Source organism: Aphelocoma coerulescens, chromosome 2 (assembly GCF_041296385.1).
Source record: "Aphelocoma coerulescens isolate FSJ_1873_10779 chromosome 2, UR_Acoe_1.0, whole genome shotgun sequence".
Lineage (NCBI taxonomy): Eukaryota > Metazoa > Chordata > Aves > Passeriformes > Corvidae > Aphelocoma > Aphelocoma coerulescens.
In genome coordinates this window covers 129,690,956-129,715,179 of record NC_091015.1, presented here as the reverse complement: position 1 = coordinate 129,715,179, position 24,224 = coordinate 129,690,956, and the positions used below count along the sequence as shown (strand labels likewise).

Here is a 24,224-nt window from a genome sequence, read left to right as displayed (position 1 = left end):
AGTGCAAAATTATGGAAATACAGACCTGTTTGAAATCCTTCACAGGGGCCAACACCCGCACCTCTCAAATTTTGGAGTTCCCTGGCCCAGCTCTGGGTGTTACATTGCATTTCCTGTGTCAAATCCTCCCCCAGCAGAGGTGGGGGGAATTTCCAGCTGAGTTCCTCAAAGCCAGGATGTTACCTTCCACCACCTTGGGTAGAAGTGTTTCTGCTTTACAGGGATGTAAATAATGACAAAAAGAGGCTCAAGGCTCTGACTTCTGCTGGAGCAGGGTTTGGATCCAGATGGCCGCTGTTCTGTATTTGTCTGAATAGGCTCTTTCCATTCTCATTTGCATGTGCTGAGAGATGTACAAAAATTTAATATCTCCTTTCTTGTTTACCGCACGTTTGGAAAACAGCAAATGTTATTTCTGATTCTAGGCCAAATCTTACAGCCTTTTTACAGTTCCCAGTCCTTAGCCAGCCAGAATCCAATTGAAATGACTGGACAACTTGCTTATAAAGTCTGTCAGACAGTCATTATGGTCATAATCTTGTGAAGCCTGATATTATAAATCACTTCTTTGAATGTTAAATTGCTTGCAACAACTGCAGAGCTACTTTACATGTTACATTTTCAAGTGGGCTCTACAATTAATTAGTATACTTCTTGCATAGCATCTCCAGACAAGGTTATTTCACATAGATGTACAATTCTAACCCAAAGAGTTAAAAACCCCGTGGAAGAGGATGGAGCCTGACATTGTGTGCATCCCCCTGCACTTAAAGCACTAGGTGGGCTAGATGGGCTGCCCAGGAGCTGAAGATCCCAACAGGCTGTTGGGATCCCAAGAATCTGTTGTTCCCAGAGATAAATGGTCTGGGCTTCTCACCAAAAGGTCTGCACTTAGGAACTGAGGCTGTTTAGGCTTCCCAGCTTGCTAGCGCCCCACCACATTATCTAAAAAACTTAAGTCAGTCCTGAGAACCTGAGAGCTAACACAAAACATGTAGGTTTGGGGAGTGAGTGATCTAGGCTCAGCTCTCCATCAGCCCTTCAGACTAACAGCCCCAGAGCCAAGGGCCATGGTGACTGGAAAAGACTTAGTTTATAACAAAAAGCTGCCTTGTCACATGGCTTCATTGCAACTTAATTAAAATAAAGCTACCTTGATTTTGAGGAGCTCTGCATTTCCTCTGAGGATGTCCAACAAGCAGAGGCCAGAAGCCTTGGCCTCTCGTGTGTTACACAGTTGTTATTGATTTACTAGGATGTTGCACACTTTGTGTTTGAGGTCAGAATCTGACCTCAGATTCTAATCTCAGGGTTATGTTCAATAATGGAAGGAATGGGGGAAAGGCAGATTTATATAGAGAAATATAAATGTACTCTATGGAAAGATCCTATATTTTCCTTGCATGTCTACAGAGCTGATGGCATGCATTTAAGAGCTTGAGTGAAATCTTGTGTGGGGTTCTGAAAATCAGAACTATGAAAGGACTTGAAAAATTAAGATAAATGCTTGACACTCTAGTCAAGGCAGCACTATTTCATTGAATTGACCTCTTCTGAGCCATGGTTATGACTCAGAACTGTGCATTCTTTTAAGCTGTGATGTTTCACATTAACCTTTTGCAACAAGCTCTGAACAAAGGGCCTTGAGAGTGGGCAGATCATCACAGTGATTGCATTGAGGGCAAATACAAAAAAGTTGAATAATATAACTAGGCAGTTTTGCTATTGGAATTAGTGAAGATCAGAAGAGATGAAAATCAGATGTCAAGAAAATGTGTGCTAAATTTTGACAGTAATTTCTGAGGATTTGTTCAATAAATAAAGCATGATCCTTGAAGTGTCATGCGCTAAGTCAACTGTTATCACTAACTTGCATGCCCTTTTTTCACAAGAGGACCTCTTACCTAGCAATAGTTTTAGCTCAAGCTGGCTTGTCTGTGCAGGGGATGAAGCTACAGTTCATGTTAGTATAACTGGTAGGATGTTAACTCCTCGATTTCATACAGTTCAAATACTGTTTGGCAGTATAGCTCCTCTGATTTGAATTTGATAACTGGAGAGAAATTAACTTGAGCGAAATAATTTAACTCTTCAGTGAATTCAATGACTTCTTCAGTGAACAGAATGACCCCATTGTTCTTTTGGCTTTGCACTGATGATGAAAAACAGGGGATTTTGAAGAGTTAACATTCTTTACTTAGTTTTGAAGCTTTTCTTTATATCCAGAACATTTAACATTTTTGCTTCAATATGACTCTTTTCTTGTGCTATTACTCATCTCTAAGTTTCCTTTTTACTATCTCATCAAACTCTGATCCATTTAACATGTTCTTGTCTAAATTGCTCCTATATTGCCTCATATAGAACATAATTTATAAGTTTCTCCAATCTATCTAAACCCTTGGTTCCATATGATTTGTAGTATATCAAGCACCATTTAGTGTATTTGGAAACCATGTGTCTCACTTCATTTTTCAGGGCACTAATGGGTATTTTTAGAAAAAATATTCTTAGAAACAAATCTGTTGGCTGTTCTCTATCCCTAATTAATTTCACATCTTCAGCAAATTTTACTTACATTGGGACGAATTCAGCTGCATTGCAATGCGCCTCTGATTGAATTTGGTTATTTTTTCTTTACTTTCAACGTCCTTCTTTTTAGCCAGCTTTTAACCCATGTTGGTATTTTAGCAATAATACCTTCTTTTTTGTCTGTATTAGAACTAGTGAGTGTTTTTCAGTTTGTATTTTTATAGCCAAAGCATTAATTAATGCTAGCCAAATGTGAGAAAGGAATCTCAGTGAGCTCAAAAACAGCTGGAAAATAGTTCATACACTAAGTGTAGTGTTTTTCTTCCATCTCAACTACCAGGTGTTTTCAGATGAGAATTTCTGTGATTTTGGGCAGATTGAAAATTGAGGATGTACCCTTCCTAAAACCCCTTCAAATCTCCCCCCATCAGAAGTCCCTGTTTCATACTGTGCAGTATTCCCTCCAAGCTGCAGATGAAATCCCTTTCAGTAAGGATGGCAGGATTTACCCCAATCTCTGTAAGAATTCTCCTCTGTAGAAGTGCTTATACACACACAATAAGAGCCCAGCACCAGCTCAGTGAATTCATATTAGGGATCAGCTTCTTAGAGATCTTTTACACTGTGGGAATTCTTTCTAAAAATTTTTACGATGCTGGGAGATGAAAATGTCTCATTGCCATTGACTGTGTCTTATACTTAAATTTGGAATTAGACTTCTTTGAAGTTTTTTTGATTGACTGTACTTTCATATTGCATGCCCACTATTTAAAAAAAAAAATCAAACAACAAAACCACTAAAATTTTTCCTTCTCATTATTCTGCTGTCAGTTCACATATTTACTTCTATGTTTGTGTATTTCTGTTTTTCTTCTTAGTTGACATACAGGCATATACACATACAGACATATGCACGCTAATTTATATCATGCTGTCACATACAGATTTCTTTAGATGCTCATTATATCTGGATATCAGGGGGCCAAAAGTCTACAGAATTTGTGCAGAATGTGTCACAGTGGTATTAACACGCGGTCCAGCCCCAACATGGGAGCCCTCTAAAATCCTCATTCAAAATGGACATGACTTCTATTCCTGCTTCTTAATTGGGTCCAGTTTGATATAGATAGAACTGTTTGTTTAACGAAAATGTACTTACTGTCCTGCAAACACGTTTGCTTCTCTAAAATGGAATAGGTATCCCTTCCTGGTTTCCTACCAGTTGAAAACTGTGTGGGTTTCATTCAGTCCCAGCTGGGGCCTGACCTGCCAGCCTTTTTCTGTTGGTGTGAGTTTTCCTGAGGTATCCCAAAGGATATTTTCAATGACTACAAGAGTTACCCTTCGAACAGTTGGGAAAAAATGCATGTTGTATGAGAATGTGTATTTATCTGTAAAAATGCTTTCGTATGTGTTCTACAAAATGAGTTTTTCTGGGTATCAATAAAATTATAGACATTCCAGCTTCTTTAGTATATCCTATAGATGATTGGTTTTTCTGTAAGAAACCAGGGTTAAAAATCTCAGTGCTGTTTTTACATAGTGGGAAAAAAAACCCCAACCTATTTTTGGAATACTTTCATATGTAATCTTGTTCTGATCTTTTTGAAAATGTGGCTCGTTATGGTATACTATTGAAAATTTGCAAGAAAGAAATAAAAGATTTCAGTTTCTTGAAATGCTTCAGATTTCTGGGTTTTAAGTTTAAAGTGGAAAAGATGTTAAAAGATAATAAAATCATGGGGTTTATTTCCCAAATGCTCTACTTGTGCTGGCAACAAAAGCCAGCATAATGTATACACTTAGGTTTATTGTCATTTTTAGTATACAGTCAAGGCACACTTTGAATTCAGAGGCTACTGTACAACTGTTTTGACAACCACCACATCAGTAGGTAATGTGCAGGACACATGAAACTGAAGCAAAAATGTTTCTTTAGGTCTATAGGGAGTGCAGTACATCAAGGAATTCAGATATATTAGAGCAGCATGAATTTCTAATATGTTGCTCTTATGGAAAAGACCACTGGCATATTGAATAATGCTGCTTTCAAAGCAGAGCAGAAAATGTGATTACAGACAATTTCATTGCTGTTTTTAAAATAAATATTTTTGAAATCTTGGGGTGTTTTATTTCATGTAATGCATAAAATATGTAACAGTGCGCTATAGCTAAAGATCTTCTAGGTCACGGAAGAGTAGGTGATGTCAGCTATAATTATTCAGATGTGGAATAATAGAAGCATTAGTTTAAAATAAAATGCATGTCACAAAGGCCCATGTCCTTATATAAAAAAAGGCAATAAAAGGCTTTTTTTTTTGCACACTTAGACAGAAGAATGAAGGCAATGAATAATTATTTAACATTATGCCCCAATTCATCAAAGCCCAAACAATTACATTATATTTTTTTATGAATTATATATTTTAGGTATGCAGCCCATGAGAGATTAGTATCTTAAACAAAACGTGGCATTGTGTAACAGGGAAGAAAGAAGACAGCCACTTTTTTTTTTTCCATTTTTAATTTCAGGTAGAATGAAGCTAGTATTTCTTATTCACAGTACAGTTGCTAATAAATCCAATAAAGGAGGCTGTTGTTGTTGTACCTGGGATGCATTTAAGAGATTTTGTTTTACTAGTTTCATACATGTTAGTTTAAATTCAGTATTTGTGACTCATTTCGAGTCTGACCTATACAGCTGATTCTTTTTTCTTCTACCCTTAAGAGTTAGTGCAAACTACTGAGTCAAACAGAAATTCATTACTTCTGATGAACAAGATGAATAACTTCCATAAAAAAAAAAAATATTTTTGTCTCCTAACCTAAGTGTTGAGATTTGAGTCATGTTTGGATACTTTTTTCTAGCTTGTATTGCGTGGCAGTTGTAGCAGATACGTTTTGTCTCTGGTGAATACTTCGCATTTGTGCCTCATTACCAGTCTCTGGTCTTCAGTTAACATCAAAATTTACTGTTATGCTACACAGACCTGCTGCTACCCCAAATTTTATTGCAGTGAGTTATTGCCATCAGAACCACCAAATCATAAAGCGAAGGTCATAGAACATCTTGTGTTAAAGGTGTTTGTTTTTTTCTCTTATTAAGCAACTTTGTATTCTTGCAGGATATCTTTCTTTTCCCTAAAAAAACCAACCAAACAAGCAAAAAAACAACACCATGTTTTCCAGGCTGGTTTGTTTGTTTGTATTTTTCACTGAAATAAGCCTTGTGTGGAAAAAGGTTACAATAGTTAACGTGTGTTTTGTCAAACAGACTAACCAGCTCGTGTCCGTCAGCATAACTTTATTGTCTCCAGTAGAATTATGATGATATATTCCATCAAGGGCTCTGGGGCATCATTTTTATCTTTCCTTTCTTCTGATGTCTGCTCCACTCTTTTGTCATCAGAAAGACAACAGAAAGGATATGTAGAAGAGCTGATTAAGATGTAATTTGATCAAGGTTTTATAAATACCTGAATATTGCATATCTGCTACTAGAAAGCTCTTTACTGAGGTACAAAAAACATCTGGTGTCAGAAATTATAGCTGTACAAAATCAGAGTGGAAAAAAATCATGCATTTTTAGCAGTGATAGAGATATGCCATTTAGCTATAGTGTACTGTGGGAAGTGGTTGGTTCTCTATGCCTGAGGGTTAAATTCAAATGGGGCATCTCTCAAAAAAAAAGTGCTCTATCTGGGACTGGACTTACAGACCTCACACTACAGCAGGGGGACCAGAACCTTCCCATGGGTCACATTGTCCCTGGGGTGTTCTCAGCAGAAAACATCAGTCCATGCATTCTTGGTAGGGGCCACATTGCTGGTATCACCTCAGCTGTAGCACTTCTGCAGTTTTTCCCTCCCAAGAAAACATCAGCAGAGTGAAAGAAGGCACTCTGTGGCTGCAGGCTGTTGATGGATCCCACCTTCTTCAGGTCAACTAGGACAAGAGTTCTTGTGAAAGTATTTGTGCAGCTTTTTTTTCCTGGTCCTAAGGTAGTATCTGGTAAAGTTATACTTTCTGTCTCTAAGTACTAAGAACTTACCTTAAAGATAGATCAAGTAAATATTTGCACATAACTGTAGGAAAATATTTGTACACCAATGACTAAGACTCTTTTTTAGAATAATTCCAGCTCTCATGTTTAAAACTGAAAATGAATCTGTTGATTTACTGTCAGGGAAATACAGCGTCCTGCTTATTTGAGTGTGGTTGTTGAGACTCCACGTGCCTCACATATTTCACAAACTCAGACAGAAAACAACTTCAGCATAATTTCGAGAAGAAATAACAAGATGGTATATATATTATTTTTGAAAATAGCCTTCTATAGAAAATACTTAGGTGACCTTTTTTCACCGTGGTTACCCATTGTCTGATGGGAATTATTTGCTACACAAAAAAAAAAAAAAAAGAAAAAGAAATGTTTAGCTGTATTAATTATTGTTTCTTAGACTTTATCCAGATAGGCACAGGCTAAGACATGATGAATGTGGTGCAGAGAAAAAAACTTCAGTTGTGGGTGGTAGATTATACAACACCTCACATGTGAAGTACTCACAGGAGTGATTAATGCATAAGCAGCATCATAGCTGCAAGTGTCAAACAAAACAGATAATAGAGTATGCAAATAGAGGAAACATAACACTCAGAAAATGTCAGAAATTCAGAGTTTCGGCAGCAGAGATTGTTGACTTTAATCTGCTGCTTTTAACATTGCATGTAGTTGTCGAGAACAGCACAATAATGAAATGGTTCTGAAGACTCACACTTTGGCAAAAAAAATCTTAGTGATCTTAAGTCCTGTATATGGAATAGAAGTGAAATGTCTTTCTCAAAAACTGTGAACATGCTTCTATGAAGACAGAAAGGAAAGAGAAGCCCACAGTGCAGATAGAAAGGAGGGCTTTATGTATCAGGTGGAGTAGCCTCTATTTCCCCGTTTCATCATCTAAATGCATGAATTTGCATTCCTTGAAACTCAAAAGCAGCTGAGAAGACTGCACATCCCTCATGGATTTGTACTGCATTGATCATCTCATCCCATTTTGTTCAGTAGTAGAAAGGTGTGTGGACAAAAGGAGTCCCACTACAGAATGTTCTGTCTTAACACAAGGTGCCATGTGCACACTGGAAGCTCAGCTGTGTCACATGTTAGAGTGTGAATTCTCCTCCTTCAATCTTGCATATGTAGAGTCATAGATGTTTAGTAAAATTTTTCTTTATTTTGAGGGAAAAAGCACATTTTTGCCTTTCCAAGTTGAAGGAATTTAAATGGTCCAATTAATGGTTTCATGGATTTTTTATCTATTTTAGTGGCTTTTACAGAGTTTTAAGTATCATTGTTTGAGTTTACCAGTGACTTTTTACGTGAGGAATAGAAGAAAAATATTCTACATGGTAGTGTTTTGAGACTTGAAGAAATAATCAGAAGTAAAAAATTACTCATTTGTTATTTTTATCCATTTTTGTTTCAGAAGGCAATGAAGAAATGCTGTAAGTGTAAGGGTGCCTACCCTTCCTAGTCCTTTCAATAACATAAAGATTCATTTTAAATTGACGTTTGCCCCTCTGTTCTTCCTTCCAGCTCCTCTTCATTTATACAAGGCCTGTACTGACGCTCTGTGTAAATGCCACGTTGGGATTCCCTGTGGGCAGCATGTAAATCTCTAACCTCCACTGCTACTGTGGTGCTGTACTTCAGCCTCATGCATGTGACTCAGGGTCTCTGCAGCCTCACTCACACACTTTTGAACTGCACTTTTGGCATGTTGTGCATGCCATTGCTTTTATATTTGAACACTAAAGATATGAAAATGAATGTCCTGAATTCATTTTCTGTGTATATCATGGATGGATGCTGTCACAATAAAGGACTTAAGATATAGAGTTGCAGCAAGAAGCATTATGGAGTGAGGAACACTTCTACGGCATGCTCATGCGTATCTTTCAGCTACAAAATCCCCACAATGGCTGCTTTTCATCTAAACTGAACAAAGGAATTTCAGTTTATCTTACATATTATCAGGGTGTATCCAAAATTCCTCTTTCAACCAACATGCAGGGACATAAAGAGTCAAAGGAGATGTTATAGGTGGTGACAGGCACTCTGTGTGCCTGCCCTGACCTGGAGCTGATGCGGACTGCAGTGCTCAGAGTACATACACATATACATATATACCTGGATACACATATATACATATACATTAACATTTATATGTCTGTATATGTATATGTAAATAGGTATCACAATGTCAGTCACGGAAGCCCTCTGCTGGAAAGGGGGTGTAACAGACAGGATGTAGCATCTGCAACGTCCCCCTTCTCCCCAGATTGTGGATCCATGTTGTTATTAAACAGAGACTGAAACTAAAGCCAAATTATTGAAGTAGATGAAACAGATTTAATTAATGTACTGCTCATGGCTGCATTATACAATTTTTTTACCAAATCCCTGAGTTATAAGTGACGTTACAGTGCCTGACAGTAACTTTAATGATGGCTACTTCTGCTAATTGAGTTAATGAAGGAAGTAGCCTAGTTGCTAAAGTGAGATGTGGCATACCTAATGGATAACAAGATGAAACTCCATATCACATCTTCAAAATCCTGGTTAAAGGACCAGATACTCTGGTCCTTTAACCAAAAAAAAAAGGCCTGCTCATGGAGTATTTACAGGTTCAGGCCCTTGATGAGATGCAATGCTTTTTTTTTCGAAATGGACTTCCTTCTAATACATTTTAAGATTATCTTCATTCACACATAAAGAATTCAGAGATTAACTCATTAACTAAGCTTCAGTTTCCAACACATGCCCTAATACTGAAGTGTGGGATCTCAGTTTAATGAATTTTACGACACTGCCCTTTTCTTATGTAGTAGCATAAAAAGTGTTTAGTGCAATAGGCTTAGTCCTTATCTGGTTATTAAGTGCAGCTTAAGTTGCCTGACAGAAAGTATACAGTATAAAATAACCACTGGCAAAACTTTTAAAAGTTATATTTTGTACACAAAGCAACTGACAGCATTTGAAAAATAATGCTGAGTGGCACTCTGTTCTTCTGCAGCACCTTTCTTGTGCCTTGAAGTGCTTTGCAGTCACTAATTAGCTAAGAAGGTAGTTTACTCATAACAGTACAAATAGATGTTTGCAGTTTCAGTCCCTCCTATCTGTCAAGTACTATACTGTGGGAGAGAAAAGCATTTACTTTATTAAAAAGCTAGTAAAATTTAATTCACAACATACAAAGACAAATGAATCCCAAGTTGAAAAAGAAAGATCTCAAAGGAAGAGGAAGAAAATGACTACATAGGGGGACCTGTAATAATGAAAGTGTTACCAGGAGCTGATTTCATGTTTGATGCTCAGTAAAAAAAAGGTGGTTAGCAGTGTGGTGAGAATCAGCTTTCAATATTAGAACGAGCAGATGTCCTCATATGTGGTAAAAGCAGGACTTAAATGCCATGTGCTACACATCTAATATAAAGCTTTTACAGTGACTGCATATTATGATGGCTGAGACTTTTAAGCTCTCAAGCAACCTGGAAGTGATACAGCAACCTTATTTAAGAGCCATGAAAAAGATGCAGGGATTGCTTTGCTTGTCCTTGAAATGCAGTCTGCTCTAGGGAGAAATGAAGTATCTGTTTAACCACAGAGTGTGATGCTCCACTGCTCCAGATTCCCAGTCCAAGCCCTTACGGGCCAGTTCCATAGCACACGTGTTTCTTCTCACTTGTCATCAGCTTTCATGACTGCAGGGAGAGGAAAACTCACAGCAGAGAAGTTCTCTGCCCAGGGCCTGGCCTGTGTAATTTTAATTGTGAGTGGCACTGTTGCACTGACTTCATCATTTGTGGCCTCTGCTCCTGAACTACATTTTAGGAGTTCTGTGACTGACTCAAAACCTCAGTGGGATTTTCAGAAATATTCTGGCCTAATGTTGATCCTGTCCTACTCCAGCAGGAGCTATCCCAGAGTTTCAAAAGAAACAGAATTAGCCCTATAGCAGATGCTTTCATTTGTTCATAAATTGTGAGAATTTAGATTTTACGTTATATCAAATTAAAGGTGTGTCAACAAAATTGTTTGTCAATAATCATCCACACTCATAATGCCATCATAATTCTGAAATGTTTTTCTTTGTAACATTTGGAAAATCAGTGCAAGCTGTAATAAGACTAAAGAGAAAAATCATGACCTAATGTCCTGTTTTGAAATTTTTATTGTTTTGATTATCATACAATTAAAGACAATATAGGAAAGCTGCACAACAGAAAAGTCACGTGAGTAGCCTGACCTCTTAGATCCTGGCTCAGTGCAGCCTTTATGTTGTGTTACTTACCAAATCACAGAAACTGGTCCAGAGGGAACCGTAATGTCCCTCCCTTAATGTAGTCCAAGATAGGATTCTAAAAGGTCATCTCACTGAAAGCAGGATACTCCATAGGTTTGTCATTTCTGACAGATGCTTATCTAACTTATTTTTTAGAGAATTCATCTAGACTCCTCAGGCAAGCTCTGGATAGAGGTTCTCACCCTTAAAAAAAAATCACCATACATAACACCCAGCAGGCAGCAGAGGTTAACGAAGACCATTTAATATTTTCAATTGTCTGTTATTTATATTTAAGGTGTGCTTATATATATGTATATATTTATATTCATTAAATGTATATTAAGCTAAGAATGTATGATAGGTAATAGATGTTGATGGAACAGCTAGGAGAGAAATAATCAAGAAGATGTATATTAACTCAGACTGTTTTGGTTCACAGCTGACTTGACCATTTAAGAAACAGTTAGAAAAATAATCAGCTTTTCCTAAATCTTATTAGTATGTAATCATGATCCAGACTCTATTAGCCCATAAACTACACTGAGCAAAATAATTCTTCTTGAAGGTTCAGTTATAGTGTTATTTTATGAAATTGTTTATGTGCATATTTTAAATATTATATTTATTTATCATCATCCATTACTTAGAAAGTTAGGCTGAAGGAATGGATGTTTATGATACTTAAGGAATGTCACCTCAAGTAATGGGATAAAAATAAGCAGTGGGTGAAGGTTGGAGAAAAAACCTTTTAATGGCATCCGAATAGTCTGCCAGGTAGTGTTAAAGCACTGGAACATGGACATATGGGAAAATCCTGCACTGGCTGAGAGATGGGTTGGTGATTTAATAGACCTTTCTTTGAGATGTAATTTCTGTAACTGGTTGATACATACACTAGTGTTCAGATATTTGGACTCGTTTCTTGTTTGTCTGGCAAATTGTTTCTTGGGAAAGGTTATAAATTACAATAAATAGACTTTGCAGAAGATGAGCTACATGATATTCTTGGAAAGAATTTTTCAGCTGATATCCAGACGTTAATGCCAAAGCAGAAAAACCCAATAGAGTCCTAATTCCATGGCTTTGCTTGAGTACAGTGCTAGGATGGTGCACTGCCATAAATAATATTTACATTGAATAGAGTCTTTTGTATTCTAACAGCAATTTAGGATAGAAAGATAAAACAGAGAAGCAAATGTTATTTACTTAGATGAGTTTTTTGCTTTCTGATTTTTTAACAAAGAATTCACTGCTAGCAATGGAGGGAAGGACGGGGAAAGAAGGGAAAGCAAGGATTTATAAAAATGTTTATGTAGTTATAATTAGATCCATTTTAGAACCAAAAGTTTTATGCAGAAACTGACAGAAGGATACACAATAATTATAGTTTGCTGACAAGCTGAATAGAGTTTCCTTTTTTTATCTTATGGTTTTAGGAAACCAAACTGTAAATAAATATGCAGTTTGACAGATTGTAATTGCAATCAGCAAGGCGTCTTTTCATTTAATCAGATAGTGTTATTAAAATGGGGTTACAATTAAACATTTTATAGTGTGACGTAGAACTCTATTAAAATTCCCTAGCAAACAGTAATTTGCATTTGATGCTTCTGCAACCAATTTCCATTTGCAGAAACGTTATTGGTTGTGACCTTCCAGTAGTTAGGTCTCAGTTTGCTGTACTCTTCCTACTTTGATACATGATATTAAGTATTCTCTTTCTTTACCTCGCTGTGAAGCTTAAAACATTCATTTTGCATTATTTTATTGTATTATTTTTTACCCTTGTTAAAACTGCGTGACACTGGCCAAAGCAGGTTTGCACCACTGGAAATGTGGAATTACCTAAGCAGACATTTTCTTAACTTTAAGAATTGTAATTTTTTATCAACTGTAAACATGTGGAAATCCGCTATTTATTCCCATAGTTTTGATAAACTAAGTTAAAAAATATAAAGTCAGAAGTGGTTCAATATTCTGCCTTTTAAGACATTTTCAGGCTGTAACTTCTCTCTGAGATCACCATTCTCTAAGAAGTAAAAAAAGAGTGAGAAGAATCATTAGGACACACAATTTTTGGGTCATTCTTCAGGTGCATGTGACCTCACAAATGAAACTCCACATAGAAAATATTTGGAGCAAAGGGAATGAGTGATTTGCATTAGCAAAGAGTGAAAGTCTTTGAATATGAGACAGCAAAGCTACTGTTCCTTTTACTGTGGGGACATTTTTGGAGTAAACATCAGTGGTTTGAGAAAAGTCAACATTTTCCTTTCTGGAAAATAATCAGGCAGTGGTTAGAAAACATACATTCTTGGTTCTTGTCACTAGTAGCTGACAAAGATAAAAATAAGGAGGGAAAGAGAAGAAAAAAAAGAGTAAGAAAAGTCAAGTATTCTTTCTTTTGGTGAAAAGTGAAGTTGTATGAATACTTGAGAGGAAGAAAAAATGGAAAGAAATAATCTGTTCTGACCTACTATGTATTTATTTTAACGTTGCACTATCCTTGACTTGGAACCTCTTTATTCTATCCTATTTTTTACTGATACAACTGTGTGTTGGCTTCCCCTTGTGCTGTTCAACAAGTAAAATCACTGCAGAGTAGGCTAATGCACAGTCTCTGACTCTGTACTGCATGCCCATCAATTTTCCTCTCTTCATTTGTGTGCATATGTGCTGTTTCCTACAGATAATTTTCCTGAGGTATAGCTTCCAAAAGGTTTGTCAGAGATAGAGGTCTTCCACCTTCATGCCATGTGGTTAAAGAATTGTATTGCCAAAACACTCAGAAATTCAGTGGTCGCATAAAAATACAGCAGATTAACAAAGGAAATTTTGAATTGCACCTTGTCATGGTTTGAAGCTGGCTAGGCACCAAGCCCCATGAAATCTGTTATTTTACATAAGGGGAAATAAAGATTATTGAGAAAAACTGAAAAACTGCAAGGCAAAACAGGTTCAGACTTAAACAGTTGCTGTATTAAGAAAGTTTATTACTAACAGAATTAAAAGTAAAAAGAAATAATAAAAAGTTAAAGCAAACTCCCCTCTATTCCAGCACCCCCTCCTTCCCACCAATCCATGCAAAAGGGAAAAACAAAACATGAGATTTGGTCAGTGTTGGAGTTCTTGAAAGTCTCTCCAATATTTAAGGAAAAAGAGTTTCTTCTGCTTTAACATGGTTTCCAAACTGTCACCAGCAACAGTCAGCCCAGAAACAATCTGCTGAGGTGGAAAAACATCTCTCCCATGAAAATCTCACAGTCTATTCATACTGCAGTCATGGGCCATCACATAGGGTTTTAGTCTTTTAAGAATGAGTTATTCTGGCCTGAAAACAAAGGCTCTTGTCTTCAAAATCTCTAAAAAGCCTTTCACCGCTTCTATATAGCCTGGCATAGGCATTTCTCATATCTTCACAGGCCGCATGTGGATTCCCCACCCCCCCACATACTTCAAATGGATTAAAGAGACAAACAGTTTGTGATATGACCGTTTTTATCACGGCCTGCAGGAAGCATTTTTAAGCTGTGCGCTAAAAGCACCTCCGCCCTCTTTTTCCCTGCCGCCATCTTGGCTCTGTCCCATGTGAATTACTTCCCCTTTCTCTCTGAGCTTGGAGACGCCATGTTAAGGAGTTGATCTTGTTCAGGCTTTACATTAGAGAAAGCCTTGCTCCCTTGTATGCTGCTGGCTCCATGATGTCTCTTCGATTCGGTGCGAGCCGTGCTGGCCAGGGGAGGGGGCTCCGCTGGCTCCCGCTGGCTCTGTGCAGGCCCACGCTGGCCGAGTGGAGGGGAGGGGGAGAGGCCTGCTGGTCTCCAGAAGCCGTGACGGGTGGTTTTAGCTGTGTGGAAGTTCATGGCTGGTTTTGGCTGCCTGCGGCTCCGGGATGTTTCCCCCACAGCGACCTGGGGACCTGTGCTGCTGCACCGGGGCAGGGGGAGGCCCGGGCCTGCTCCGAGAAACAGAGCCTGAGGCCCATTTTCCCCATTCCCCACAGGAAAAGCCAGAACAAAAAGGGAACGTCCCACTTTTGTGCTTCTTTAAATATGCAATTCACGAGAAGCGTTTAACAGATTGTCCATCAACTATGTTTCAACCTACTACACACCTCAACCACACCTGATAAGATAAACAAAAGGTTTGACTTTGCTCTTCCTTCCCAATATCAAAACAAACAGGGCTATAAGTGTTGCCTGACTGGTCCTCCCTGCACAACACAGGATTGCTGCCTGTGCATCTTCAACACGAATTTGAGGTCACCAGCCTCTGGTAGATTGTAAATGATTGAGGAAGGGAACTTAAAATATTGCTTGTCACTGAACATTTCCAATGACAAGCCCACACATGTAAGTAGGGAAGTGACATTAAAACATGCGTAGAAAAAAAACATTTAACCAGATTCTCTCCAAGGCTAATTGTATTTTTTTCTAAAATAAAGGACACATATATCTGAGTCTAATGTTCAAAACAAGGAAAACTAATCTGCATCTGGCCTGCATATAGTAACTTTTTTAAGAGCACATCACATGGTGTATATAGGTGTGAAGGAGAAGACAATCAGAATAAGAAATGCAGGTTGAACCCAAAGATCCATCTTAGGGTTTTGTAGTGCTATACATTGTGACACTATCTGAGCACTCTATCTTACCTTATAATGTCTTCACTATTTATTTGAAAAATACAGATCTAATTGTGAAATTTTACTCATACAAGGGCCCCCTTGGCTGGTGTAAGGAAGTGTTTCTCAAGAGGAGGAAAGGCCCGAAACAGCAAGGTGGCAAATGTACATAAAATTGGACATTTGCATTCAGCTGAAACCTGAGGTTTGCTTTAATGATACAGAGAGAGATGCCTGGTCTAGCATACGTGCCTGTCTTTGAATGTCATGTGTTTTAAAAATATGGAAGTTGCGCAGGATATATGGTTTCTTCATTGTGGTTTTTTGCATTTTCAGTTGTGTACTATATATTCACATACCACTCTGCCTTACAATCAAGCCTGTTTGATTACTTCCAATTTTTGCCATAGGATTTTGTCACTCTTGCTGAAAATTTTAAGACATTTTCCTCCAGACTCATTCTTTTTTTTCCCTCAGATTTATTTACTACCTTTAGAAGTAGAAAAGTCCAATTTCAATCATGTCAGAAATAGCTCATTTTAGACAAGTACGTGCTGCTCTGCTTACAAAACATATATGAGTGGAATATGCAATTACCACAACTCAGTTTCCTGCCACAGAAACATTTCAGCATTATAGCATTACAGAAATAGAATGACATGCATAATGAAAGATTTCAAGATTCACCCAAGGCATTTATTCTCTTCACCTTAATGTTCTCAGCAGTAGCAGAGTATCCATTAAAAGGTACGATGAATTATGGTTGCTTAGCAACCACGGGGAGCTTGTAACAGCACCAAAGAATGAAATGGCTGGTTGATAAAATGAATTTTCTCTGAGCATTAGCCTGTTGAAACTGCCTTTTCTTGTGGAACATAAAGTGCATTTATTTGTCTCATGCATTTTTTATTAGAAAATTATTTGAGTTCCAGAGACTTGAATCGTTTTGCTACAGGAGATATTTGATTTTAATGTGTTGTACTAAAATAAGTAATAAAAGACATTTTCTTCAAAGTAAAGACACCAAGGAAACCTAGGTAGCTCCTTTTGAAGTTGGGAATAAAATCTTATATAAGGTATGTCATTACTCATTTCTAATTAAGAGTGACATTAACTAGACTTAAACTTCAATTTTACCTTTGAAGGAAAGTTTGAGACAGTTAGCCAATATGCAGTGACAAAAAGGAGAGGTTTAGAATTGATCTCATGGATTCATCATGAGTGAAGTTTTCCTTCTCTCTTCCCAGGTGGTATGGTAGTCATGTCTCAGAGAAGGCCACAAGTGGTTGCACTTTCATATCTAGCGTTCACTACTTATTTCTGTGCTAAAAATGTGCTATGATGATAGGCTTCCATCCAATAGTGAGGAGATGCTTCACTTTCCACTGACACTCTCCAGGCATTCAACAGCAGTCAGAGTTGGATGAGCATTTTGGCAAAAAAGGGTTTTGTTGGAAAATGCCAGAACAGTGAAACCAAAGTTAAGGCAAGGGGAAAGTATCAGCTGGATTTAGTCTTTTATTGTCAATATTTTCTGAGAATCATGTCTGCATGGTCAGGACATGAGACAAGGGAGATCAAAAGAGAGTGGCACCTGCCCATTCTAAAATATCCAGAACATCTGTCTGGATATATGAGACCAAATCTTGGGCTTCTACACAGCATTATTTAGATGAAGAACTTAACGTTTTGGTTTTGTACTCCATAAGAATGCCCAAATGATTAGTTATTATCAGTTAATAGTTTAGTCTTTCTTGTGAGAGTCAAGACAATGTCATAATTGCTCTTATACAATTTAATAAAGGTCTTTCAAAGGCTTCAGACCTTATTTTACTGTTGAAAATAGTTCTACTGACTCCAGTGTGAACATCTGAGTGAGAAGTGACCATAACCCTGCTCCTGCATGGTGAATCAGTAGATCGTGGCCTGTTGAGAGTGTCCTGGGCTCTGTGTGAGTCCTTGGTGCAAGCTGGAATCTGGGTGGCAGAAGGCCTTCTTGCCTTAGAAGTGTATCTCAAATTCTGGACTGAAGCTAGAGTAAGAAAGCAGATCTAAAAATCAGGGTGAGATGACTCACTTATATCTTACCTTCCTGTCAGGAAAGAATCAGTGTGAGATAGCTTTGAAAAGATTGAAGTCTTGCAGCGAGCTGCCTTGTCATGGAAATTTTAGACCTGTATTTCTGTCTCCATATGGATTCTGCTGATGCTGCTGAGAGTACTGCTATCAACTGCTCTTGGGAAAGGATGGAACTATTGCAGTTAACATGATAGCAAACATTGGCAGCCTAACAAAAACCAGATATTAGTTATGTTGACAACCTGGCAACGTTTTTCACAGAGCATTTTTTACTGAAAATGAAATGCCCTGGGAGATACATAACTACAGGCAGTGATAACCTTTTTTGGACTAAAATATAATTCCGCTCAAGTGAAAATGAAAGGAAACTGATATTAAGCAGTAAGATCTTGCCTCTTTAAAGAACGTGCTAATAATCAAACATTAAAAGTGAAACTCCGGTCATCTACAAAGGTGCAAATTAAAATTCCAGAGAGAGAGCTTGACTGATTTGTTTAACAAAGAGTTTAATACAGCAGAATCCCACTTGAACATAAAACTATTACACTCACAATAATCCTGTCTAGCTGTTGGGAGATCCAAATTAAAACTCTCACTGATATTTGCTTAAATCTCATAAATAGCACAGAATTAGAGCATATTGAAGTTGTGTATTTACTGTGATCTTACTGTCTAATAGGTTTTTAACAATTTAAAATGATGACTGAAAATAAGTATTTTCCCCTCAGATGATTCAAGTAGTGTATATTTTATTCCTGTCTTCTAATTTAATACCCACTTGTTTATTAACTTACTAGTGTCAACATGACAAGGCTGTATTGAATGCAGACTAAATGTTCCATTTAAACAGATAATTTATTTTCTTATTAGTATTAAGGTGTTATGAGGAGATTATTCAGTTGAAGTTGGTGGATTAATACTACTTCTCAAGGAGATATTTTCATGCTCATTTACTATGTTCCATTGTTTCCATTCATATGTATAGAAGAACAGATGTTTGTTTCTTTTCCACTTGTGATTCCAATGATTTAGTAGCAATATTACTTACCATGTTCTGTTCCACTCCTCAGTACCCTCTGGAGGATTTAATTTATGGATTTTTTTTTTTTTTTTTTTTTTTTTTTTTTTTTATGAAAGTCTCAAAATTGTATGAACACATGAAATTCATAGCAGTTTAGGAAAGGAATTGCATTCCTACTGAACATCTCAAATGATTGGCAAGTATTAAAAAATTAGAATTTGTGACCTCTTTTCTCCAGCCCAGCTGCAGTGACATATTCAAGTCTTTTAGGTCAGGTGGGTAAATAGAGGTTTTAAATTTGTTCTTGTCAGTAAGATTCCCCACATTTTAGTTAGGACACATTGCAGATATTGACTTAGAAAAAAAGAGAATAAATCAGGAGTGATAAAAGTAAAATGTGATAAATTAGTAACCTCAGATAGCCACTGCTTTTGCCAGGTTTTGATAGTATGATAAAAATAATCTTGGCATTCACTGTGCAGTCTTTCTTTTGTGAGACTGGTCTAATAAAACAAGAATGTGCACACACCCACCTAAGAAGTAATCATTATTCATGATTTGTGGAAAAAGGTAGAGTTCCAGGTCTGCAGTTCTTGCTCACAGGTACATTATATAAGGAATTATATTAGTGTAATTTATGAAAATGTACAGTTGTGCCATCTGGAGAACATAGAGTCAATCCTGTCTGATGTTGTACATCAGCAAGAATTAATGAACAAGGAACTAACCACTGTTGCAGTAAAAGCAACAGTGGTTAAGGCAGCAGAGAAGACTTATTTTATGAAACGCTCAGACATAAACGGCACCAAAAAAGGACTATAAAGGACACACAAAGTATATATTTGTGTGTGAATAAAGCTGTAACCACAAAACTGTTGCCGTGCTTTGGTTGTGGCCCTCTTCCAAAAGAACTTGTTATATCAGAGCAACATGCCTAATGCATTTTTTTGCATGAATATAATAAAATCAGGGTGTGATTTGACCAAATGCACTAACATAACCACTGCATACATTTATGTGAATCTGTCAAATGTGAAGTATGTTGCATAAGAGCACTCTATTTCTTACAGCTCCCTGAATAAATAATGTACATAAGCCTCCTCAGAAAGAAAGTCAGTAACAAGCTGTCTGGTTACATGTACTTTTGTATGACTTCTGGTTAACTCAAAAGCCCCAAATATGAGATACAGAGCTCTGGAATATGGTGTGAGTTTGAGATTCTCTCTGGGGAACCTTTATCTGCATATAGGGTCTTTTTTAATATGTGACAGTTTTATATCAAGGATAATGATCTTTATATAATAAGTAATCTAAATACAGTCAAACACATCATGAGTGAACATGGTTTATTTGGTAGAACTGTTTCATAGATCAAATTTTAGATATCTTTTTAGTGGTTACATTAAAAAGGATATTTTTGCTGTTTTCTGGCATGTAATGTATCTGTCGCATGCCACTCTGGTTTTTCTGTTGACACATGCTGCAGTCTGTTGGGAGTGTCATAGCCAAGAAAACCACCTTGTAATATTCTTTTCACTTTGCACAGACATGCCAAGAAATGCTGCCTTCCTGCATTACTAACCAGGAAACATTGGCAAATTCTGGGCAGTGACCAGGGAGGCAGCTAATACATTCTTACTATTCCCACTAGTAAATGAAGAATCCTTAGAAATTTTTGTTCAGTGCAATTCTTAAAAACATATATGCTGCTTCAGGGTCTTAAGGCCTCCAGTTTTAGTCAAAGACAACTTTTTCCTATCATCTTTGCAATTGCTGTTTAGGTTTATACCAAGTCCTTTAAAATATTGGCTAAAAAGACTAGCCCATTTAGCCATCTGAAGGAGACATATGGTGAAACAAAATCTCAAGCTTGGTTCAGAGTATGTGTCAAAAACTGTCATAGTGGCCAGCAGCAGAGGGAAAAAAAAAAAATAAAAAGGCAAAGAAACTGCCCATGTCAAGTTTTGAAAAGCAGTTATTCCAAAACACAGAAAGGAGTTGTGTATGGCATAATGTCCATTTACCTAGGGAGATATTTCATTTCCTTTTAAAATAAGACTATGTTCTAATTTTTCAGCTTAGTATCAGTCTGTATATGTTGTGTGCCCACAATAACAATTTTTTTGCATAAGTTTCTTAGTTGCCCAAACAGTTAAATGTGTCATTTCAGGTAGTTAGGTGGACATCCAGCTACTAGAAAATGTAAAGCATAGTATTCATCAGTACTTATTCATGTACACGCAGAGTAGGAGAGTATCACAGTCAAATATGAATTTACAAGTTTAATGATTGATGTGAATTCTGCTTTCATACTGACATTACCATCAACGATAATGTGTGTACATATCTGAAAGGCGAGATGATTCCTTGGGTGTTAATATAGAAGATCAAGTAAAAATCTGTCATTTCCAGCTAAAGATGGAAAAAATAATGAAGGGCATTTAGTGATAATATGAAAGAGGGAATATGAGGTCTTTCAGGCTTGATTTCCCAGCCCTGAACCTTCAGGTTTCCAAGCATATGCAATCGGCAAAGCTACCTTTAGCTGAAAAATCATGTTAAGATGTTTTCAGAACAGGTGTTTATCTCCATCTTTAGCCTTACTGCCTACTGCACTAAGTACAGAATGGAGACATGAAGGATTCCTCAGAGAAGTTCTCATGCTTCCATTGCATTTCTGTGCATTTCACATAGTTCCTGTGACAGGGTCACAGTCCAAACTACAGGCAGGTTAGAGTGAACAATGGAAGAAGAGATCAGACTGGGGACTTAATGGCTGACAGAGAAAGCTACTCCTAAGTTTTCAAATCCCATAAAAATATTTGGAAAGGCTTGCAGTGCTTCTGATGGATTTTGAGTTAGACCTTTGTTATGCATAGAAGTGCTCTTTTCTTGGTTTTTACTTTTGCTTGAGAAATTTCTATGTGCCTCTGTTTCTCTGTCTGAAATGGTGAAAAAGATGTTTATCTGCATTACCAGCACAGAGTGTTTGGAGGGTGTAGTAAAATAGAGTGGTGGGATTAAAAATGCTGTATGTAAAAAGTCTTTTGTACTTAAAAATCCTGTATTATGGATCTCTTGTACAAATAAATTATCTGTTTTAGCTTTCTCATTGTGAAGTTAATGCATTTTCTTAACCTTATACCTGTTTGTTTTGTTAGAGAAAGCAGAAGCTATTCTGCTTCTGTGTTCTTCCTCAATGCAAAATTTGAGTTGAAGGATTACATTTATTGTATCTGAGTACAGGGAAAAAACCCACACCACCAAACAATACAGATATTATAAAAAACCTCATAAATTTGTGTCAGTCTCTGCTTCCCAGGTCTTAATCAAGGTTTTCTCATCTTCATTCATTGTCAGTATTTCCAGAGCAGATTGAGATAAATGTCTTTTATCACCCAACAATTGCAGGTGCACATTCCACTTGGAGGAAGTGGTGGTAAGTGTCTGCATTAGATAGACAGAGTATAAAGGTCCAAAATTTTCCCCTATGGAGAGAGTGGGCTATAAAAGCAAGCAAGAATTTATGCTGTATGTTTGTGTATCTGTGCAATGCTGTGTCCTGATGTATGCCTGTGCACTCCTGCCTGTGCACTCCTGCCTGTGCACTCCTGCTCGTGGGCCATCCCTCCTTTCCTTAGGCTGAATGTGGTATCCAGAGAATCCTCCTCAAGAGATGTGCTGGGTTAGGACAGCATAACCAAAATCCTCCTGGTTGCTGGCAGGGTTCAAGAAGTGGGGCTACAGGTTTACAGTGGCAGCAGTAAGGAGCACGTGGTAGTAAGAAATGCCTGGGAAACATGGAGATCCTTCAAACTGTTTCGAACTATGAGGGGTAGTGGTGACCTGTGGGGGAGCACTCTGAGCAGCCAGAGGGCTGTCCAGATCTATCCTGTAATGCTCAGACTCATTCCTGATGCCAGGAGATGTTGTCATGTGGTGTCTTTTCACTTAGCTCTTCGTTTGCTGGAGGAAGTAAGCAGTATTGTCATTTCATTCATTCTATAATTAATAATTTTAGTTTTTCTCCTGATGGTAGCATTTCCCAGGACCCCAGAAAAGTGCTATAAGGAGCATATACCAGATGTTGTCCTTCTTTGATTTAGCTTTCATAAAACCATGATAGCACAAGTTTTACATGGATGAGGATGGAGAGGCATTCAATGTCTTTGCTTCCTTTTAGTTTAACTGAAGAGTTTTCAACCTCAGCCCGTAGCATAACTTTTACTTTGGCATCAGAATCATTTATTTATTGTCTTGGTTATTGGGAAGCATTTGTGCAGTGAACCAGATTGTTGTCTATTTTGCCACTGGCTTTTTTCCTGGTGTGAATAAAGATACTGTTGTAAAGATTTTATAGCTCACATGGTGAGACTTGTAACTGTTATTCAGTCCTTGTATGTTTTTGTAAGCCCACTAAACCATCCACTCCTGGCTGGAGGAGCAGTCCAGTAGCAGGAATTGAGAACAGCCACAGACTCATTTGCAAAGACTGGTCATAAGCAGAGTGCCAAGTGGAAAGTTTGTTTTGCTAGAATTGTATCTGGATGTAGCAGCAGCACAGAGTTAGGCAAATTTTGGCTAGTATTTCTGCCAGATAGAGATTGATGTGATTTGCACTACTTTAATCATTCTAAAGGTAACTTGGCCAGCAAGTTGTGTGCCATGTCTTGAATGGGTGAAAATTCTCATTATGTGCTATTGAGCTTGTGTTGGCCCCTAGTAGTTGTTCTGTTCTGTGCCAATTTATGCTTATCAAGTGTTAGAGTACTGCCTTGACTTGGGATGGTTCAAGGAGTCTTTGTGAGATGTAATTTCATAGCCATGTAAAAGACCTGGGGTTTGTTCCAAAACATACACATCAACTGGATCCAACTAGAACCAGCTAAACATTTTGTACTGACATTTCTAATAGAGATTCTCTCATTTTTTAGAAGTTTTTAAGCATATTTTCATTACTTTTTGGAGACTTCTGTGCTGGTTACTTAGTTGGTGATTTCTTTGTTAGCATGTGCAAGTGTTCATTTATACTTTTGGCATCCTTATTTTACCATTTGCCTCTGTGGAGGAAAAGCTTTTTAAAATACACCAGTGAAATGTTAACTAAGAGTAAGATGATCATATTTTAAGGTTATATTTTCTGCTTCTCACTGAGTGCTTACTTGGGATGAAATTGTCAGTGGGATGTTGTAATTCTACCCATCCATGTTGGCTGGTCTGAGAGCTCCATTTTGTGCGAAATGGCATTTTTAATTTGCAATTAAAAAATCCCCCAACCTTCTGTAAGTTTGACTACATGCCCACCCCTCTCGTTCTGCATTCGGAGGAACCTGTCATCCTCCTGTGGGGGATGTCTTACAAATTAAAGAAAGGAGAATTGGCCTGTAGAGATTCCACTGTGAATACAGGAAGAGAAATAATCTTACAACATTAGTGCTGTTAACTATACTATTCAAAGCTATTCAGATCACCTTGTTCTTTTGTTTGCAGGCATTCTTATTTCCAAAGTATTTCTACCTCTAATGATACCTTAAGAAAGCCAGATTAGGTAGATAGAAGCACAGCTCCTCCTATTTCAGACTGCAAACACAAAATTGAGATTGCAAACATACAGACTTGGCCT

The 24,224-nt window shown here is 37.5% G+C and overlaps 1 protein-coding gene across 2 annotated transcripts in view; it reads left to right on the top strand.

The window, feature by feature from the left end:
- TOX (thymocyte selection associated high mobility group box) overlaps window positions 1–24,224 on the top strand; it is a 218,985-nt gene that overhangs the window by 133,271 nt on the left and 61,490 nt on the right. The window lies entirely within an intron of this gene.